Here is an 8,616-nt window from a genome sequence, read left to right as displayed (position 1 = left end):
AACAAACTATATTTTATTCTTTTCTGTCTAGAATTATTCTCCAACTTCTCTCAGGCTTTATGTGGATGCAGTTGTCCTCACATTGGGCACCATTCTGTTAACTGATGTTTTCTTTCCCACCAGGTCCCACAGCTATTTAGCCCTAAAGAAATCACACAGAGCTATTAACGGATTGGTCCATTAGCTTGGGTTTTTTATTTATTCTTATAACTTATACTAGCCAATAATTCTTGTCTATGTTAGCCACATGGCTTGGTACTTTATTCGGTGAGTCAGTCACATCTTGCTTTTTCTGTGGCTGGGTCAGTACTGCAGAAAGATCTTTCCTCTTTCCAGAATTCTCCTGTTATCATCACCCCACCTCTATTTTCTGCTGGTTGTCCCACCTATATTCCTGCCTGGCTACTCATATTTCCAGGCTGTGCTAGGCTCTGCATGGCAGATTTAGGTATTACTCAGAAAAAAAGGGTTTATGTGCTACATGTTATTCTCAGAGTTAAAGTGCTAAGTGCAGCTCCTACCTGGTGGCCCCAGAGCTAGCAGAAATGATACCTCCACCATTTTGTAATTAGGCAGAGGTAGAGGCAGAATCCAAAGACGCTTCAACAAAGCTGCTTAGCATTTTAAAGGCTCTTCAAGTCAATAAAAATTACAGATAACACAATCAGGACAGATTCAGACATAACAGAATTCTAAAAGGGACACAGTGTTGGATAAATGTAGGTAGGCTTGGGAGAAAGAAGAAAACGATTATAGAGAGTTAGAAAAGAAGCAAATCATTTTTTAAAAAAGACTTTAAAAGAGACAGAGTACAGATAGTCATAGATTAAAAGGAGTAAATAAAAATAATCCATGTAAAGATGGACTATACACACAGAGTCTTATAACTTATAATAGCCAATAATTCTTGTCTATGTTAGCCACATGGCTTGGTACTTTATTTAGTGAGTCATTCACATCTTGCATTTTCTGTGGCTGGGTCAGTACTGCAGAAAGATCTTTTTTTTTAAACTTTCATCTCTGAAGGAGCTAGGCACAGAGAAATATTTCATTTTATGGACTGCTAAGCTAAACCAACGTGTATATTATAAAGGTATCCTGATTTTCAAATTGGGTCTAAGGATATGGTGCTTTTGAAAAGAGGTTCTTCTTTTGTCTCCACAGGGAATGAGAACCTGTGGATTCATTCCAGGCTAACATAATATGATGGACTGAGTCCCTCTGAAGGGTTGTAGAAAGCACCCCCACAAAGCAAATACTTTGCTCAACTGCTGACTGAGATGAACCTAGCACACAGGATATACCATACAAGACCTGATTAACAGTGCCCCAAACAGCAGGAAGTAGTATGGACAAAACTATGCCCATATTGCTTATAAGTGTTTCTTTACATTTAAAGGGGGATATGGTATAGAGATTTGCATTGGTATGAATCTTGGTTTATTGATACAAATTTAAGGTCAATTTTGTAATATGTATATGTATTTCTGATTTTGATTAATGTATTGTATTTGTGTAGTTCATTTAAAAATGTAACGTATAATTATGAAATGTAGATTAATAGAGAATCATCTATAATAGACAAACTTATAGTCACTTTAGTTAGATTTTCTAGATGTATAGAGATACATTTCAGTTAGATATATATTCTTCAAATTTTTCAGAGACCTTCAGAACACGACATTTAAAATGTTTAAGAATTCATGACTTTTCATGACAATGAGAAACCTTTGCTCCTGGCAGCACAAATCTACTTCAAGAGGAAGATTGGCATCTAAGAGGCTCCTTATGGAGTTTGTTAGCCATTTGGGCAAGAGACTGTTCTTGCCTGGACTGTTGCATAAACTGGAGATACAGAACCCACAGAGCAATGACTGTTGAACTGGCCTAAAGGTGAGACAATCCTTCAGGGTTCCTGCTTCATGAAAGTGTCTGTGAGACATTCTGCAGGACTGGCAAACTACCAATATAGGCAGACCTGTCTTTGAAATTTCCTGCTTCATGGAAAAGTCTTCTGGATACTGTAGGCCTGTAGGCTGAAGATGGATGCTCCAATGCTACAGAAGAACTTTGGGTGACTGTCCAGGTAGAAAGATGTCTCTTTCTATTCTAGAGCTTTGGAAGTTGTTCATAATGCACTTTCTGTTTACTTAGGCAATATATATGCTTCTGGAGTCATTGATAGATTTGAAGAATAGATAGTAAGTTGTAGTTATATTTTTTCTTAATTATGGAAAAAGATAAAGTAAATAGACATATTGTAACTGTAATTCTTTCTTGATACTTGTTTTGTTATATGTAATTATACTATGTTAAATCCTTCCTTTTTATTTAAACAGAAAAGAGGAAATGGTGAGGGAGTTCCTTCTGTCCAAGTGTTGCTTCTATTGGTTAGTAAATAAAGAAACTGTCTTGGCCTGATAGGGCAGAACTTAGGTAATCAGGGAAAACTAGGCTGTATGCTGGAATGAAAGAGGGTAGAGTCAGAACCACCATGGAGCTGCTTGAGACAGATGCTGGTTGGAACTGTAACTGGTAAGCCACTGCAATATACAGATGAATAGGAATGGGTTAAATAGTGATGTAAGAATTAGACAATGGGTCAAGCAGTGTTTTAATTAATACATTTTCTGTGTGATTATTTTGGTTCTGGGTTGCTGGGGCAAAAAAGCAGGCCCTCTCTTTACAACATATACACAAGGCATTTACATTTATATTTTGGGGCATGGTATCTCCCTTGTTCCAGGTAACAAAACAAATTTTAAAAGAATGATAAAATGATCAAGTATCTCTTCTTGCAACTGTAGGTGAATGTCACAATGACTAGGAGAAAAATGTACATTACAGAATATTGAAATTAATGTGCAAAGCAATCTATATTTAATGAACTATAGTAAGGTTCATTTTTTTAATCTGGCTTGGAGGCAACTAAGTACACTCATTTGTTTCTTCTAAAAATAACTGGAAATATATGTTTATTTATAATGTAATTAAAAATTCTTTGTTCCTTGATTAACAACTGAAGATGAAAAATAAAACTGTTTGGATGGAAGAATAAATGTTATCACTACTAGAAGATTTAGCATTAGATATATACTATTTTTTTTATTCACAGATCATGAGTGAACCTTTAAAGAAACACCTGTATCCTTAAAATGAAGATATATTACTGAAGGATATATACTGAATAATTTAATTCAATGAGATTGGACAATGAAAAAATACATAAACTTAATTGACAAAGGAAGGCTAGGGGTTGTCTGATATGCATTATTAAGAAAATTTGATCCAAAAAAGCATTTAAATGTTATGAAAGCTATATGGTGTATAAAGTATTGTCTCTAATTGTTCTTTTGTGAATTTCTTGGTGAATGTATAGTATGTATGACTATGTATGGCAATACTTATTGTATCTATTTATTTTTGGAATACATTAGTTACTTAACTGAGTCACCTGTCATCAGAAGTCTATGTTCTAATACTGAATAAGAGTACATTCAATAATATGAAGAGAAATTTGAGCGATTTGCTTTCATTTTGTCCTGCAGACTTTGAGCAAAAATTTTGGTAGCTCATTTCATCAACAGGATAATTATCTGTATGTTTTAACCACACTAACTTTTCTGCAATCAAAATATGTTGTTTTAGGTAAAATAAAAGTATATTCCAAATTTGACAACTAGACTACTTTGTTAATATATATTTCCAACTGATTTATTGTACATTGTCAGTTTTTCCACATCCTGCTAGTTTCTCATCTGTCAATATGTTTTGCTTTATTACTTTCACTCCTGATATAAAGAACTTTTTAAGTCATTCTTCAATATTTACTAAGCTGACATAACTGTCTCCTTTATGTACCCTGTTAGACAGACCATGGTATTTGCATACTGCTCTCTAGAGAGGACCTTGTTTTGCTGAACTGAGATAAAAGCTCAATTGTGTTCTCACAATCATTAATAACACTCCTTTGTTCATCTCCTCAAAATGATGTGTCTTGTCCATTCCCTGTTTCTGCTGATATTCTGGATTTTGGGTAAGACTAGAGAGAGATAAAAGTAGATAATGAAAAAGAGGGTGAGCTCTGGATACCAATGTTCTCCTTGATTAACATGTAATGTTTAGTTATGAGACAATTAGAAATTCAAGATAAAATATCTGTGTTAGGATAAAGATTCTGACTTATATTGGATGGGGTGGTTAATACTATGACCGTTAGATCATCCAAATTATGTGTGTGCTTGTCTGTGTGTGTGTATCCATACACACACACACACACACACATGAAAAGCATTTGATATATTTTTTTAAAAAAAATCACAAAAGATTCCAGAAACTCATTTGAAATTAATATCATAAAGAATTTCAGAAAGATTTTTTAGGAAATTTTCACATGATTTTTTTTGTTACTTTATTATAATTTCAGAGACCAGTGGTGATGTTGTGATGACCCAGACTCCACTCTCATTGTCAGTGAACATTGGGCAATCAGCCTCCATCTCTTGCCAGTCCAGTCAGAGCATCTTACACAGTGATGGAAAAACCTATTTGAATTGGTTCCTACAGAGGCCAGGCCAGCGTCCACAGCAACTAATTTATCAGGTGTCCAAACTTAGGTCTGGAGTCCCAGAGAGGTTCAGTGGGAGTGGGTCAGGGACAGATTTCACTCTTAAAATCAGCAAAGTGGAGCCTGAAGATTTGGGAGTTTATTACTGCATGCAAGGTTCATATGTTCCTCCCACAGTGATGTAGACCCTAACAAAAACCTCTTTGCATGAAAGATCACATCTGCAACGTACTGTTTGACTGTACAGTAGCATTTAGCTCTGTATCATTGTGAGACAAAGGCACAAGGGAACTTCATCAATAGTTTGGAGCACAAATGTCCAGTTAGACTCATCATGTTTAATTAGGGATTTGGCTAGACCTGAAATGACATCAATTTCTGGCTCTTCAAGCTATAACAGCCAGGGTATTGCCTTTGTACTAGAATCATCTTATCTTATTATTTATTTTAGTATTGAAAATTTTAAGCCTTTAAATTTTTATTAATTTTTTGAGCTTTAATTTTAAGGCTTTTCTTAAATGCTTTATGTGTGTTTGCTAAATTCTTATTCAGCTTTTTAAATGCTGAAATTTCCATGTCATGTTCTCTTTAATCTTTCTAAGTAGACTTGAGAGTATTATTTTAAATATCTTTTAGAAACATTGTATATATTTTATTATCATAGGGACATGAAACCAGAAAGTTGGTATATTCATTCAGAAATTTTATTTTAATGCCTTTGAAATTCTTTTTAAGACTTTAATTTAATATTTGTGAATCTGGCATGATTGTTGGCTCTAGAATTTTATTTATTTTTTTCTGTATTGAAAGAGTTTCTCCAGGGAATGTGCCTAGGACTTAACTCAGATATTGTGGTTTTTTCCAATGGGTATAATTTTTTTTTATTGTAACCAAGATCATGATAGCCTGCAAGTGTCCCAGTGTCCTAAGTATTAGGAATCTCAGGTTTTATCTTCCTATTGGTATATGATTTTTTTGGTCCAGTCTGGTGTGTTACTTGCTTTCCTTGCAAACCAGAACTGAGACAGTGTATCAGAGTTCCTACAGCCTTTTCAAGTTTCTTCATTGTTTCTCAATGTGTGGAGCTTCCATATTCCTCTGTATCTTAGAGTGGGCAGTGTATTACTCATGTAACTGTCACTTTGGTAAAAGAGGACACATTATGGAGTAGGTACCTTCTAAGAAGATGTAAAGTGTGAGAACTCTGCATTAGCACCTTACTGTACCTGAGAAGGAAGACTCATCAGCAACAACGAATACTGAAGTAGATGAAAGAATTGATATAGGCCTCACTTATATATTCTTACAGATACAGAAGAGGAATTTGCTTTCAAAATTGATCTCATGTTTCATGGGTTAGTAGACACATGATACTTCATATTTTCACAAAGATATTCAATATCCTTAAATACCTCAGTATCTTCATAATTTATAATTTGCTCCTAGTAGCCTTTTCAAATACTCTGGTTGAACAATATTTATTCTTTGTCCTGGATTGAGTACTTTAAGTAATAGTAAAGAGGGGAGCAATGACTGTAATGGAGATCTCCAGGAGCCTTTGATGATGTTCTCTTTGCTACCTTGAATCAATACATCTCCAGCTGTCTATCTGTCTATCTATCTATCTATCTATCTTTCTTTCTATCTATCTATCGATCTATCTATCGGTCATCTATCTATCATCTGTCTGTTTGTCCATCATCAATGATCTTCTTGCCTATTTATCATCTAACTTTTAGTCTGTTTGTTGCCTCCGCACATTTCTGTGAGTTCCCACATCTGATTCAGGCGCGCGCTTTCCTGACTCGAGCCCACGAGAGTGGACGACTGTCCTAAAGGTTGAAGGACACAGACACAAAGAGACCTTGTTCATTCACCAAAGAGTAAATGACCACTTTATTAAACTGAAGTCGGGTATATATAGTAGTGGGCAAGAGGGCAAAAGGGCACGGCCCCCTCCCATCAGGAGCAGTGGAATAGGATGACAGGTGCCCGGTGCCCAAGGCCAGAAGCAGCTGGGGGAGGCAGGCGTGGAAGGCATATAGGGCCCAAGCCTGGAACCTTGTTCACAGGTGGAATTACCATAACAAAAGAGAGCCAAGTTCTTTCTAAGCTATACCCTCAGGCCAGTGCAGAGCAGAGAGGCCAGGGAGCCAGAGGTCAAATAGCCCTGCAAATCACCACGAAGAAAAGGGGGAAAGACCTGGGTATCTACATCTGTTATCTATTTAATGTCTATGATCTCTGTCTCCCTGTAGCTGTCTTTTGCTTGACAATTACACACATGTATGCCAATTTAAATTTTTTAATTTAATCTCTTTCCAATAATGCAGACACCCTTCTACTTCCCAACTTGTCTTTCTCCTACTTTCATGTCTTATCTTTTATGTAGTTATCATCCAGAAAATAATGGACCCTTATAATTATTACCTTAATGACAGACTGGTCCTTCTTCAGGAAGTAATTTTTTAAAGAAAAAAAAAACAGGCCATGTCATTTATTTAAAGATTTTTCTGTATCTCTCTACCTGTCTCTATCCCTTCCTCCATTCTTTCCTCCTCTTTATTATGAATTTTGAATAAATATTCTCTTCCCCTTAAATATTTCTGCTGATTAATGCTTAAATATGTGTTTCTGTTCATTAATGAAAGTTGATAGCATTCCAATATGTAGATTTTTCAATCAATGCTTTCAGTGCACATCAGATCCCACAAAATAATATCACTCCTGCTCTGGCTCAAGGGTAAAGACTGAACAGCAACTCCAGAGCTTGAAAAAGCTCCTTTTGGTTCCAGAAAAAAAAATAATTAATCAAACAAAAATTAACCAGGCTCCAAACCACCACTTCAAGTATGAATCCCAGGCCATCCTTGTATCCCCTCTAGTTTCAGTGGCAGGATGCAGCCTGAATATTATGCAAATTACAACTTTCAACTAAGAACCATTTTACCTCTCAAAGTAATACAGATCAAATCATAAATCACCTAGGGTATCATAAGTGTGAGGATAAACTGCCCAACTGATTCTTGTTGTGCCCCCACCTAAATGAGAATCATTTTTCAGACTCACTTATGCTTTCCATTTATAAGGGTATTTAAAGTAAAGAATCCTAGGAGGTTATCCTGCAGTTAAACTCTCTTTATTTCATATTATCACTAAAATTATAGATCTAATAGTACCTCTCCTGGCTTGATGAACACTTTTCCTCTCTCGGTGGAACACCTCAGAACCAAAGGTATCCTGATCTGGATTCAAACAGCCAGGGGAAAACTATTTTCAGCACTTCAGTTGGAAAAGTATTTTGTAAGGAAAATGGGCATGGATATCTGGATAACTATTGGAAAAAATAAAGCATCTTATAATCTTCATGGATCATTATAGCTGAATTAAGGGACAATTAATAAATTCAGTTCTTTCAGGTATAGAATGATCATGGAATTTCAGGATGAAGAACAAATATCTTTTAGTAAGAGAAGCTGAATCAAAGATTCTATTTAAGAAGACAGTTAAGCTTAGTTACAAATTGAAAATTCATTAAGAATTCTAAAAAATGGTTAATTTTATTTCATACACTGAGGAAGGGTCTAGAATCAGTGTGGACTTGTGAGGTATTGTAGCAGTGGGTGAATAATATTAAAATATAATGTATGAAATTCTCAAATATTTAAAAAATATTTTAAATAAATATGAAAACAGTTCCTTTAAAATGCAAATACATTTTTAGTCAAGAGTCTAAGGTCTTATGATTAATGACTGCTAAACACACATTTTCAAAAAAGACATAGTTTGTCTGATAATGTATGTAGGAGCATATGGTTGCATGTATACATTACAGATGTGACAGATTGAATCTAATTGTTCCCTTTCCCCATAAGCTCAAAGGAAGTGACACTATTTGGAGGTGTGGCCTTGTTGAAGTATGTGTGGCTTTATTGGAGAACATTGATCATGGTGGGGTCAGGATTTGAGGTCTTCTATGCTCAAGTTACTTATAATTCGCTCCCCTTATTGCTGCCTGCAGATCAGGTCTCTTAGTTAGGCTTTTTTGT

At 35.3% G+C, this 8,616-nt stretch overlaps 1 long non-coding RNA gene across 1 annotated transcript; it reads left to right on the top strand.

The window, feature by feature from the left end:
• The first annotated feature begins 3,877 nt into the window (after window positions 1-3,877).
• LOC125396717 (uncharacterized) lies at window positions 3,878-4,735 on the top strand. Its single transcript, XR_015002021.2, has 2 exons — window positions 3,878-4,036; window positions 4,427-4,735. It is a non-coding gene; the product is annotated as an uncharacterized LOC125396717 (long non-coding RNA).
• The last annotated feature ends 3,881 nt before the right edge of the window (window positions 4,736-8,616 follow it).

Source organism: Myodes glareolus, chromosome 6 (assembly GCF_982192425.1).
Source record: "Myodes glareolus chromosome 6, mMyoGla1.1, whole genome shotgun sequence".
Taxonomy (NCBI): domain Eukaryota; kingdom Metazoa; phylum Chordata; class Mammalia; order Rodentia; family Cricetidae; genus Myodes; species Myodes glareolus.
Note: the sequence above shows the minus strand (reverse complement) of the source record. Positions and strands in the feature narration are given on the sequence as shown.